Source organism: Sinohyriopsis cumingii, chromosome 8 (assembly GCF_028554795.1).
Source record: "Sinohyriopsis cumingii isolate HCF-2022 chromosome 8, ASM2855479v2, whole genome shotgun sequence".
NCBI classification, from domain to species: domain Eukaryota; kingdom Metazoa; phylum Mollusca; class Bivalvia; order Unionida; family Unionidae; genus Sinohyriopsis; species Sinohyriopsis cumingii.
This window is the reverse complement of record NC_142968.1, coordinates 75,415,256-75,421,611: the sequence shown is the minus strand read 5'-3', so window position 1 is coordinate 75,421,611 and position 6,356 is coordinate 75,415,256. Positions and strand designations below refer to the sequence as shown.

General features: G+C 36.2%; 1 non-coding gene across 1 annotated transcript; it reads left to right on the top strand.

The window, feature by feature from the left end:
- The first annotated feature begins 663 nt into the window (after positions 1 to 663).
- Positions 664 to 950, top strand: LOC149793849 (signal recognition particle RNA). Its single transcript, XR_016423090.1, has one exon.
- The last annotated feature ends 5,406 nt before the right edge of the window (positions 951 to 6,356 follow it).

Sequence of the window (6,356 nt, the reverse complement as noted above, 5' to 3'; positions counted from 1 at the left end):
CGCTTCCAGTTTTAATTTTAATAGTAGCATGGGGTAAAAACAAAATATCTGCTTGAAAACCTTAGTTGGGAGTGCTGACTTGAAAACGTGGGTACTGGATTTGTTTAGGTGGTGGAAGTGAAAATTGGTCATATTGCCTGTAGCGCTAACCAATCTTTAGCAACAGAACGTGCGATACATTCCGCATTAGCAAGTTTGCTAATCGCTGCTGTACCACTCCATTATCCTATTGGGCTATAATAAATTTACCCCATATAATAGTTATATATGACTGATTACCGGCCCCAAGTACTAGTTTGCCTTTCATCACAGATCTTATAAACAAATTAGCAGGCGAATCTCTGAGAATATTTTTAACCGACTTTAGAGTGTGAATCAGCTTCATGACCGCAATATGTCGCTGTTGTAGATCTGGATTTGTATACCCAACGTTATGAACATGGTACGCTTGATCAATCGCATTTATTGGATATTCTCCAGGTCGGGTTGATCTTTCTCATTTTGTCAAATAAGACAGTATAATTTTATGGACATTTCGATATTTGTTGTACATTTTGAGAGTTTCTTCTAAAACTTGAATTTTGTATCAGTTTCATAAAAGTGTATCATCCAAAGTCCACTACAGTTTAGAGTTATATATGTTAAGGTTACACATTGTTTTCGGCTGGGAGTTGTGGCGTGCTCCTGTAATTCAGCTACTTGGAGTCCGGGATCGTTGGACGGTTTGAGGGCGGGAGCTCTGCTCCTCGGTGCTCTATGACAATCGGGTGTCCGCGCTAAACTCGTCATCAATATGGGTCCCTCGGGGGAGCCTTTGGGGTCCAGGTTGTCTAAGGAGGGACGTACTGGCCCAGGGTGGAAACACAGCAGGCAAAAGTCCCCTTGTCGAACAGTAGTGTATGTACTCTATTGTCCTTTAATTAAGACTGCATGCATACTAGTTATTATTTACTCAGGATAAACACTCTTATGTATTCACAGATTTCAAGTTTTATTTACTCTTTTAAATACGTGGAAACTTAAAAAAGAGCCTGTGCTAAGCTGAAAAAGAGAGATTTTTATCTTTGTCACTTTGATCAAATCTAGATAAAAAAGTAGAAAGCCACAAACCTAGTGTTTGCCTATTCGATAGGTTGAATTTGTCTGCAACAGTGTACTGTTGGAAAGGAATTTATAACTTATGCCTTTCCTATTTTTATTTAAAACTTAACAGTTTCAGATCAAATCACTTTATTTCAAAATTATAGGCCCCAGGACCGTATTACAAAATTATATTTTATACACCCAACTGGAACGCCGCATTTTCTTGATTTACTTAAACACTTATTTCTACCTTTAGGTCGGAATAGTAACATATTCACATCATGTATCCGGATGGAGATAAAGAGCTCTCTCTCCTAGCAAATGATCTGTACCGGTAATGTGATAAATTATACAGCGTCACTACATCAATCTTAACCAAAAGCCACACAAATTTTGTAACGCTTGGTTATATATTTTTTTTTAGAGATTGTCTTCTAATAATATTGTATTCTGGGCAAACGCAAACAAATCGAAATTTATCATCTATTATATGAATATTTCTTCTCCTGCACAGTTCATGAAATCGCAAATCACTATCAACTTGTATTTCCTTCTTCCTGTTTCGATCATTCGTTTATGCTTGGAACATCTTAGTTGCAATAAACGTTTTCCTAAATTAAAATGAATATTACATGAGAGGTACTTCTCACATTGTATTAGGGATTTATACTGACCACAGTAATAACATTCTGAGGAATTAGTAATATGTTCTGACTAACATTGAAATGCAGTCTCTCTGATCATTTGTGTGAACTCCAAAACAACTTCTTTTCCATAACCAACATCGTATGTCATCCGCACATATCCATGGCCATATTGAAAGAGCAAATCTTTAATCTTCTTAGCCATTGTGACTCTATGCAACATCGTCTAACGTTTAGAACATGACATAACATTGATATGGATATATCATCCGATAATCGCACGTGTGTATATGTGTGTATGTTTGTGTGTGTGTGTGTTTGTGTGGGGGGAGTGTGTGTATGTTTGTGTGTGGGTAGGTGTGTTTGTGTGCTCTACAATTGAAATTTGATCTGACTGAAAACTTGAATATTTGTTTAACATATTCTACAGCATCAATAATAATAATAATAATAATAATAATAATAATAATTCGTACTTGTAACATAGGGCGAATACATATTTTTTTATTTTATGCATTTGCTTCTGCATTCGTTCTCTTATTTTGGTGTTCAGATATATGAAATCCAATGTACATTTGATAGATGAATATAAAAAGGGTACATAAAGATTTACATTTTATGAAGAAATATAATTTGGTGTGCCAATCAGAATTGGTACAGATCCAGCCATATGTAGAACCCAAAAAAATCGTAGTCACCTGAAGTTGTACAGATGCTCACAAAAGTCGTACAGTGCCCCTTAATGTCTCAAACAGCTAACCATACATTTTACCTTTGATGTCTTCCAAAGCATCCAGAAGCCGCTCGTGGCTGATATTAAGAATCTCAGCATGGACGGGTCAGGTTACTTGTTGGGGATTACTGGTTTAACCGTTGCGCATTAGCAAGCAGAAAAATTGGTTGGTTTACAACAGCATTTTAACCACAGTATCGGTTATGCCATACCGAGGAAATGGCAGGCAGCAAAAGAATACAATGGCAAAGCAAGGCAACAATCCCCGGACCTCCTTGAAATGAAGACTTCAATAGAAAAAATTATGGTTATAGTCAGTGTATCCTTTCATTTTTCCTTACTGTACCTTTTTGCATTGTCACTGTATGTATCACTCGTATTCCTATCAGCATCGCCAGCGAACCATTACCCCTGTCATTTTCTGATACATGTTCGAATGTTAACTTCAAAACCAAGAGATAAGTTAATTTTCAAATACGTTACGAATTATGCCCTAAATCTACATTTGTTAGCTCCATTGTTCTGTTATTATTTAAATAGTTTCTTCTGCGCATAATCAGTTTCATATGTGAAAATTACAGATATTACGATCGGATACTAGGAACACATACAATTTCTCAACGGTTATTTACCAGGTGTTTAGCGTGCTATTAGACACTCGTGCACATTGACACTTGATGCTAATTTATGATAGATTTGCTATTAAAACTGACAATTACCGTCGCTCTTATTTATATTTTTCATTTGGCGTCTCATTGGCACCACAGCATCTGTCCAATGCTTTGAACACAACGAACAAGGTCAAAGTCGTCTTTTCATTAAGTTTATACTGATACTTACACATCAGTGAAAGCTTCAAGTCCCAACTGAAAAGTCGTAAAATGTGAACTCTACCGTGGATCTAAAAGAATATGAGATTTATTTAATCATTTATTGACTTCTGAATGAGTATAATACATAGAATACAATACATCTTGAATAGAGAAGAAATCTTATCAAACTATGCTACAGTGGACCCAAAGATGCAGAATACATGATGTATAGCATCGTTCACGCGTGGACATGTATAAATTTGTCAATATTGTCATGTCAAAGGTTATATGTTCCGGTGGGACATGCATAATGTTTACGCCATAATTGCATCATTGTAATGGGATCACTTCGTAGGACTATTTCATTTTATTTACGATGTTCTTGTGTTTGATTTTCTCGTACACTATTCAACAATGGATGAAAAACATGCACAAATGCAGGTGGGCAGAAAGACTGATCGGATGTTTGGAGGTCATCAGACAAAGAAGCTGACAGTCTGACCAACTAGCGTGCATGTTGATGGATATTTCTATAAACAGACCAACTGGCCTATAGGTAGGTGGATACTTGTATAGCTAGACAGGCAGACCTACTGGCCATTAGGTGGGTGAATATATGTATAGACCGATAGGCAGGCCAGCTCAGAAATTTTAAGTACTAGAACTTTTAATATCATGGAGTTTGCATAGCTTCACTGTGGGAACTGAATTAGTACCGTAAGGCCTGCATGAGGCCTCAATATCAAACAAGTGGATCTTACCCCTGTTACTCGATAAAGGAAAACAACGTGCCAGAACATAAAGAAAAGTAACTCTACCAGTAAAATTACACTAATTGTAAGAGTTGTTTCCCTTGTGACATTTTCCGTATCAGTTTATAAATTGTATTCACATTCGGTAGAATTTAAAATCTATATTAAACTTTAATTAATGGAGGAAAAAAACTAATATTATTGTATCACCTTTCTACGCAAGATCATCCTTCAGATATAAGATCATTCAAAATATCAAAGATTAACTATTAAAACAATCATGACAAAGAAACAGGGACAGAGGAGGGAAGAGGAATCAATACAGTAGAGTAGGGAGGACGAATGAGGGTGTGCCTGTTCCAAACATTAATTTGTGGCAGGAGTTTGTGCGTAATGACATGTATCATAATTCACGATGGTCACATTCAAAATTAGAAATGAAACTTATGGTCGGTTTCGTTTACTATACATTGATTAGGTGACTCCTGGGTACCATATCGTTTGCCAAATGCATACCAAATGCAACGGCGATTTAGAGCCTTAAAATTATACTCGGGAAACTTTCAAAATGCAGGTGCTACCAGTGATTCCATTCCAAAACCTCCCTTGCCTACATGTTCATTTCATTCTCATCCGCCACCCCCGCACGGTCTTCCTGGATGCGCACCTGCTTGTGACCAATAATGCATGCCAAAATAACTCGAATCAAACACACAACTTAAGCATAGTCACTGACGCATACAATACAGGCCACACTTGCCTACAATCACAATGAGCGCGCGTGTGCGTGTGTGTGTGTGTGTGTTCCCGCTTTCCATCAAAGTTTGATTTCCTAAACGAAAGTGTCTATCTGTGACGGATCACAAGTAAATCACAATTTCTGTATGGTGTTAGTCAGATGACCACACAGAACTCAGTCAGAAATTTAGAGTATGCAACGTATCCATAGATTTGTGATATAAAACAATGGATGTTTTGCTCAAAGACGAAGACCCAATCAGGGTGGGAGGGCAAAGAAGGTGATATGGCCCGGGTCTCAACCTCAAAGGATCCTCGCTTTTTATATATAATAATATAATGTTAAATATACTTCAATGTGTACTTAGTTGTCTTTAAATTCTGTATATAGTAAATTATATGGGCTTATTTGTACATTCGATTCATTTACAAAATGAAATATTAACTGGGCCTTGGGACCTCACAATTTCAACGTGTCTCGAGCCTCTCACAACCTCTGAAGGGGCTGCTCATCTGTGACTTTGTGAATGAGCTTTCGTTGCACTTGGCATGCATCCATACACAAAAGATATACAAGATGCAGTGAGAAGTACTAGAGAAACTGAACAAATATCTATGTTGTTTTTTGTATTGATCACTCCTGACAAACTTAATTGAAGCAGACCCGAGGGCGCATTATGTATACATTCTACGGAAACTGATTTAGTGAAATTCAGTAACAGCTGGGACATTCTTGAAGGTGTTATTGATGTATTATTTTTGTTATGAAACACTATAAGCTTTACTGTGCAGAACATAATGTATTCTTATGTCAACTATATGAGGGAATATAGTTAGTTTTGTCAGATATTTTCGAGGGAGTAATGCACTTGAAAAAAACAAGAGAAAATCTATTTTAAAAGTTATTCACTTTATTTGGATGTATTACACGACAATAGGCATCGTTGGGTAGCCCGTCCAATATAGTCGGACACGATCTTGCTCTCTTCATCTGATATAAAATGCTTCTTTTTCGATCCATCTATCGCCATAGCGGTAGTTTCTTCTATTTATTAGGGGACATACTCTTTCTTATCCTAGTCCAGTTAATGATATTGTCCAGTATCTCATAAAGGTAGGCAATAATACATTTACTCTTGTCTCATAAGTAACAGTATGAAAACATACATAAGTACAAGAATAAACTTCGAAATACACCAATAAAATCTGTTATGTTCATGATTCCTTTCTCTTTGAAACTATTCGGTTATTCTCTAACAATTTTTAAATTAATTAAAGGAATTAATTTCAACAAGAAGATATGTTCTGAATCTGTCAGGGTACATAATGTATCAACATTTCAGTCTGCATATAATCTCAAATAGTTAATTTTGTTTTTAAAATTTGACTTTGAAGTTTTGATGTATGTAAAATTTGGACCTTATCAGGTGAAGGAAAAAAGAATGTTATTATGAAAATCATTATGAAAATAATGAAATGATACTGGCGATTACCATTTCTGAATACTTACTGTATGTATTTGCTTATATGTTGAGTCCAACTGCAACCAACAGATCTAGATCTTCCATCGTATTTTGTACCGGTAGAGCAGGAT